This window comes from Eumetopias jubatus, unplaced genomic scaffold (assembly GCF_037043125.1).
Source record: "Eumetopias jubatus isolate StellerSeaLion01/CBP00866 unplaced genomic scaffold, mEumJub1_p1.0 scaffold_1, whole genome shotgun sequence".
NCBI classification, from domain to species: Eukaryota; Metazoa; Chordata; class Mammalia; order Carnivora; family Otariidae; genus Eumetopias; species Eumetopias jubatus.
Genome location: NW_028274807.1, coordinates 167,252,418 through 167,260,455, shown reverse-complemented (window position 1 = coordinate 167,260,455; position 8,038 = coordinate 167,252,418).

Below are 8,038 nucleotides of genomic sequence, written 5' to 3'. Positions count from 1 at the left end.
TTCAGTGTCCTCATACCTTAATTGTAGATATCTTACATTTAGAATAAAAGGACATAATCCTTTTGAGACTTCACATTAGCAGCATAGCCAACAGCCCTAGTCTGGTTTCTGATCTACTACTACCCCACACTTCAGCATGAATTAGAAGCAAGATACTTATAAGGGTTTTATTTTTTTTTTTTTATTTTTTACTTTAAAGATTTTGACAGACACAACTAGAGAGGGAACACAAGCAGGGGGAGTGGGAGAGGGAGAAGCAGGCTTATCCCTGAGCAGGGAGCCTGATGCAGGGCTCCCCTGAGCTGAAGGCAGATGCTTAACAAATGAGCCACCCAGGCGCCCCTTAAAAGGGCTGTATATCCTAGACTGGAGTTTTTACCATCAGAAAGCACACCCAAAAGAACTATTTTGGGTTCACCATAAAACCATCTTTCACTTTTTTTTTTTTTTTTTAAGATTTTTGAGAGAGCGAGCGAGCATGGCAAAAGAAGAGGCAAAGCAGGGAGCCTGACATGGGTCTTAATCCCAAAACCCCCAGGGATCACGGCCTGAGCCGAAGGCAGATAGATGCTCAACTAAGCCACCTGGGCGCCCCGGGGCTTTCACCTCTTAATAAACCATTTAAACCTTTCATTATTGGGCCCGTAATTGGCAGAAGTGGAAAGTAAAAGGACCATGTCTGTTTTTACCACTGTTTACCAAGTGCCTGGCAGAGTACTTGCCAAAGTGGGCATTTAATATTTGCTAAACAAATAGTATTTTGCGTGTTGGCTTAGTTTTTAAGTATACCAAATTTGTACTTGACCCATCATATATGGGTCAATATATGTTCATGTTTGAGGTGAGACACACAAGGGTAACTATTGGGCAGCTGGAAATTAAATGTTAGTGAGCTAGCCATAGAAAAAGACACCCTTATTCTCTGCCTAGCCTTTCCCAACAAGTTTAGGTGAGACGTTATGTGGGAATCTCGGGGGGATACGGTGAAGGTTTGAAAATTCTATGAGAAAAATCAAATTATTGTACCTTGGTACTTTATCATTGTTTATAAGAGGCCTACCACTGTCACCCTTATACTTTTGTCTCAAGGCTAACAAGTCTGCTAATCAGTTGTGAAGCTAGTATCTATTCAGTGATACTTTCTTTGATAAAAGCATTTTCTCTAGAAAAGAGAATGGTTATTTTAGTTTTTCTCAAACCCAAATTCTTAATTTCCACATTAGAAATTAAAAGAGAAAAAATTTAAAATAGTAATAAATGCATCATGTTAACATTTTCATGGAAGTGACTTTAACAGAGTAATATTCTTTTTTCTGCAATTCATTTCTCTTAAATGTCTGCCTCAATAGAAGGCAGCTGGATTTTTGTTTCTCTTCTATATTGGTTGAGATATTACTTATTTGCAATTTTTGTCATTTCATGTATTTGGTCATTTGGAAAATACTGGTTCACCAAGTTATATAAATTTCCCAAATGTTGGCCCAGTTCATTATATAATATGTGCAAATAAGCTTAGTATCACCACCTAGCTCATTAAAAAAGGTGGGGGGAAGCACTGGGGTGGCTCAGTCAAGGTTAAGTGTCTGCCCTCAGCTCAGGTCATGATCCCAGGCCGCTGGGATCGAGTCCCGCATGGGCTCCTTGCTCAGTGGGGAGTCTGCTTCTCCCTCTGCCCATTCCTCCCACCCCTGCTTGTGTGCACATGTGCTCGCTTGCAAAAGTAAACAAAATCTTTAAAAAAAGTCCTTTTAAGTATTAGGAAGATGTGAAGCTCCTGAGAGTGGATACAACTTTTCCCAAAATTCTAATTTTCACTTAAGTTTTGTCATTAACTGCTATCAACTGTTTTCCTTGAAAGGTACACTTTCTTTATATTTGCAAAAATGTCTGCCAGATAGCTAAGTTTGACAGTCATTTAGGTAAAAATGCTGTGAAAAGAAAATAGCTAACTCAGCCGGCAGCTCAATTGCCTGAGTGTTTTTTCTTGAAACAACCACTGTACTTTAAACATGTAGCTGAAGTACTACATGCAAACTTTCTATTTCATCACTCATACTAAAGTTACATACTAAAGGTCTGGATTTCATAAAATGATTTTAATGTTTTTACAAGGGAGAGAATCTCCAGCAGACTTAGTGCTGAGCATGGAGCCGACGCAGGGCTCGAACCCACAACTGCAAGCCCAAACCAAGAGTCGGATGCTTCACCGACTGAGCCACCCATGTGTCCCTCACAAGGACATTCTTAAGTGGAACTGCCACCGCCCCTTCCCTTACCCTGCAAATGCATGGCAGTAAACAATGACTACACTTCGGTACCACTGCCTTGATTAATGCCAAGATGTCAGCAGTTTTACCAACTTTTGCTTTCTCACCATTAGGGAAAATATCAGTATAAAACAGGGGATTTTAAAAAGTTACTCAAAGGGTGCCTGGCTGGCTCAGTTGGTAGAGCATGTGACTCTTGATCTCAGGTTTGTGAGTCTGAGCCCCACAGTGGGTATAGAGATTACTTTTTTAAAATAACAAAAAAATAGTAAACTACTCAACACTTTTAACTGTTTCAGGGCATGTGTTTGCCAAGCTTTGACAGAAGTCTCTTTGACTAGCTGATGCAGGACAAATACATGGAAAATAAGCCCAGCCATTTTTGTAGGTTCATCCACTTGTAAGGTTTAAATATACTTCTACAGACTAGATACTAATGCAGACTTTATGTCTGTACCTAAATGTTTAATATGACAATGTATTGTTAAAAAAATGACACTGCCATTTTTACTTTTCATCCGGCAGACAATCAGCAATGTCCACTGTGTAATACAGCTTTTTGTAAAATTGCTCAGTTACTGTGTAATTTTTTTAAAGACGTTTATTTGAGAGAAAGAGCGAGCGTAAGTGGGGAGGGGCAGAGGTAGAGGGACAAGGAGAGAGAATCTCAAGCAGACTCCCCATTGAGCAGGGAGCCTGACGCAGGGCTCGATCTCAGGACCCTGAGATCATGATGAGCCAAAATCAAGAGTCAGACGCTCAACTGACTGAGCAACCCCAGACGCCCCAACTGTGTTTTGTTTCTCCAGTAGTGTCATACAATAACTTACCCTTTAAGATACTACTGTAGCTTTTTCTTATAGTTTCTTTGGAGTTGATTCTCCCTATGAGAGAAGTCTGCTGTATATTGGTTTAACCTTTTTAGCATTATTTATATTTATTTATTTATTTTTAGCATTTTTAAGACATAGATGGTGGCTGTAGGTTGAACAAGTAGTCATAATTTTTTTTAAGCCAATGATCCATTCTTTTAAATCTCTTTCATTTTGAAGTTATCTCTACACCCACCATGGGGCTCAAACTTAACAACCCTGACATCAAGAGTCGCATGTTCTACCGACTGAGCCAGCCAGGTGCCCCACCAATGATCCACTCTATAGGAAAATATAAATTGGTTTATTTTAGAATAAAGTTATTAAATTCTAAAAAAAAAGTTGTATTTAAGAATTTTCTTCATATTTTAAGGAAATACTTAAAACACTGCAACAAGACAACAGAATATACTTTATGTTTTAGGCATAAAGAGAGCTACAGGATTTCAAAGTCACAATTGCACAATATTGGGGGTTGCTAGGTTTACAGAAGATATAACCTAAACACTAAGTTAATTTCTAAAAACATAAATATTCATATCCTAAATGTACCACTGAAGGAAATTCTAGATAATTCAAGAATATACTGCACCATTTGATTAATATCAGTGATGTCATCACACATCATGTAGCCCCTGCACACTTATGAGAATAAGATGAAAAGGTAAATAACGTAAATAACATCCTCCTAGTATTACTAAGTTTTATCCCTGAAGACCTCCCTATGCTTAGGCAACAGAGACACAGCCATAAATAAGCACTGTCCTGCCCTCAAGAAGCAACCTGAAAAAGTAGGGAAAATCTCCAATTACACAATTACTAATTTAATTATGATTGTCAGAAGTACTAGGACAACATTCAAGCGAGGGATCCAATGTAGTGGAGCTAAGGGCATCAAGAAAGGTTTCCTTGAGAAGTTTGTGCTGAGACAGTTCTTCTCAGTGAATGACAGTCAGTTACTGAGTCCTTTAACTTCCTTTCCATTATGAGTGCCATCACTCTATACCAAACCACATTACCTCATGTCTGGACTACTGTAAAAGAACCTTCAAATTTCTCCATCCCTGCAACCCATCCGGCATCCTGCAGTTAGATTAATTTCCTGAAAGACCATTTCCATTAAAAAAAAAAAAAGTTTCCATTAGAGAAAGGCAGTACCATATGCTGGTAAGGAATACTGACTAATAAGCAAGTCTGACCTGAGTTTAAATCCCTGGTCCTTAATTTGTTGGTCTATCTACAGAAACGTTCAACTTTTTTAGTTTCCTATTCTGAAAGATGGGGTTTTATGTATTAGGACCACACTTAATACACTGGCAATGAGTTCGGCACACTATGGCATACACAATTGGCACTCAATGATTATTATTAGTTCATTTCTTCTAACCCAATTGTTTCCATTAGCCTTTGCCTATAGTACACAATAGATTTATGTTATCATTATTATAAAAAAAGTTTGGGAAGAGATTTTTAATCAAAGATCGGTAAAAAGAGGAAAGGTTGTGAAGTATTGACTGAGTTGATCAGAATCCATACACTAGTGGGGCTGGTTAGTTAGTAAAATAGCCAGATCTGAAAATGTGTTACTGCTATCAGCAGGAAGATCCAATCTTCAACATGCTAAAGAACAAAAACAAAACTCTAAACCTAAAAAACAGGGTGACTAAATACCAGGACAAACTGGTAAAAATTAACTATCTAATTATCTTTTACTATCTGTGTGCACTGACAGTTTTAAGATTCCTATCCTAAGGGTCTCAAATTCTGATGACTATGAACTCCAGGCATAAAGCTGGAAAACAGGATTATTGAATGTGACCATGACTGAGACACAATCAGAGAGGCAGAAATAGTCTTTTTTTTTTTTTTTTAAGATTTTATGTATTTGACAGACAGCGAGAGAGGGAACACAAGCAGGGGGAGTGGGAGAGGGAGAAGCAGGCTTCCCGCAGAGCAGGGAGCTTGACACAGGGCTCAATCCCAGCACCCTGGGATCATGACCTGAGCTGAAGGCAGACACTTAACGACTGAGCCACCCAGGCGCCCCAGAAATAGTATCTCTTATCACCGTGAAGGTATATACCATTATACCAGGAGTAATCCATCAGGTTCAACCCTGACCTGGATAAAATAAACATTTAATTCCATGCTACTAACAGTTCTCTAATAACCCAGTTTCTTACCCACTCCATCAAGAATGGGGAGTCATGAATAAGAAAAAAAGTCTTCTGGAGAAGTAAGTTCTCCATTATAAAGTAGTATGCCACTAGATAGACACAAAATCAAGAATTCTCAACCTTCTTGGGCACCTGGGTGGCTCAGTCGTTAAGCATCTGCCTTCGGCTCAGGTCATGGTCCCAGGGTCCTGGGATGGAGTCACACATCAGGCTCCCTGCTCAGCGGGAGGCCTGCTTCTCCCTCCCCCACTCCCCCTGCTTGTGTTCTCTCTCTCGCTGTGTGTCTGTCAAATAAATGAATAAAATCTTTAAAAGAAAAAAATTCTCAACCTTCTAAGTTACTAGATTCCTAGACATATGACCTAACAAAGTGCTCTAGAATTTAACATTGGCCTAAAATAGTCAAAGTAGTCTTACCGTTGTGATGCTGACCCCATCATATTCTGGACTAACAGCTGCAAAGCATTATATACCAAACCTCCTCTCTGCATAAAAAATAAATGGCAGAGGGATGCCTGGGTGGCTTAGTCTGTTGAACGCCCAACTTTTGGTTTCAGCTCAGGTCATGATCTCAGGGTCCTGAGATGAAGCCCCATGTCAGGCTCTGCGCTTAGCGGGGAGTCTGCTCGAGATTCTCTTTCCCCCTCTCCCTTTTGGCCCCCACTCCTCGAGTGCGTACACTCTAAAAATAAATCTTAAAATATATATACATATATATATGTATATATATATATGTATATATCATATGTATATATGGCAAACAGTATGTGTTCCAAATCTAAAAAAATTTACAAAACCTTCAACTTTTATCCTAGAAGTATAAGAAACAATATGGCTCTACTTCAAAAAGAGATAAGTAGTTGGTTTATGAAAAAAATAAATAAAAAATAAAGCCCAAGGAAGTGAAGCACAGGAAGAGGAATGGGTCATACAGGAAACCCAAGGAAGAGGTCAACAGTAGACAGATGCATTTAGAGACCGCGATGCATCAGTCTCCTTTATAAATAGAATGAGGAGATTTGGGTTAAGTATGACCCTAAAATTTCTCCATAAAAGGATCCTGTCTTTTTTTACTTCGCTATTATTTCAAACCAATTTCATGTATAAATTAGTAAAACCAACATTTATTGAGTATCCAGCTCTTTGTACAGGCACTGGGGAATCAAAAATAAGTCCCTGATGAATGCATTTAAGTGGGAAGACAAAAAAGGCAATACTGTTGTTCAAAAAATGTATTTGGAGTATTTTAACATCCCTTTTACAAGAAAAACAATCTAACCTGCAAGGTCCAAAACTATTACCACTCTTCACCTTTCAACTTTTCCAGTTTTTTGAAAGGAACAATTACAAAGTAGAGTACACAGAGTATTAGAGAGGTTTCTCTTAAGTTTTTGTCATTTTTTGTCAGATAAATAGGTGTACTATAGCGCCGAGGCTGTATTTGCAGTGTGGTTCCTGGGCCCCCAAACATCAGAAGCAAATAAGGAACATGATACAGAATTCCAGTGCCTCCCACCCCTCTGTCTTAAGTGGATTCAGAATCTCTGGCTGTGGAACTGGAAATCTGCATTAAATAGCAAGCCAACTATCTGTGTGCACTGACAGTTTTAAGATTCCTATCCTAAGAGTCTCATATTCTGAGAAATCCTAAGTAAAATAAAAAAAAAAAAAATTCTTTTAAAAATATAACTGAAATTTACAACATGCTGTATTAGCAAATAAATCAAAATATTTTGGTTAGGATATATCCGTTAATTTATACTTTATCAGGATTCAACTTACTTTGTGATGGTTTCCTAACAAGATATGATACTAAGGCCTGGCTCCTCTGATCAAGTTTCTCCAAAAAATAAAAACTGTAGAAATTTAGGGCTGGTTTCATTAGTATCAGATATAGTCCTATTCCTAACTAAACCTCTGTCACCATTATGGTTTAATGAAATCCCGCTTTCCTAAAATTCATTATACATTCTTTTTTGAAGCCCAAACTAGTCAACACTTGCTTTTTTTAAACACACTGTTGTCAAGTCAAGGTTAGCTTTAGTAATGCCCTGTTCAGTTTAGCTTTCAGCTATGTACAGCTGTAGTATAGGTAATAGGTTAAACAAGCAGGGAAAAAATTAAACTAAATGGGGCAAGTTTTGTTTCCTTACTGCTCAGTACGAAGAGAAAATTATCAGTGCATATTAAGTATTCAGCAACCCACAACACAAGTTTGTGGCTACAGCTACAATGTCCACAGTGGCAATTTAAATTACATCAAGTTGAAAATTCAGTTCTTTAGTCACAGTAAACACATTTCCAGTGCTCAACAGTAATATATGGTTAGTGGCTACCATACTGGTTGGCAAAAATGCAGAACATTTCCATCACCGCCGAACATCCTATTGGACAGTGCTAACCTAAAGCACTAGGAAGCATACATACAAAACTCTGAGACCAATAACCTATCAAACTTTATAAAGACATCCACATGTCACTCATTCCATTTTACTTAGGATTGGCTATCAGGGAATACACTCGGAGCTTAGTGATCCAAGACTTAACAAGAACCTGTGACCTCAAGAAGCTCAGAATAGTGAAGAGAATTTAAACAAGCAATGACAATAACCAAGAAATGCTGATTCAACCTATCAGATCAGGAGAAAGCACTGGTAACCTTTCTTTAGGGGTGTCTGGCTTATAGGAAGATTAGATCACAGAAGGCAAGATGATAGAGGAG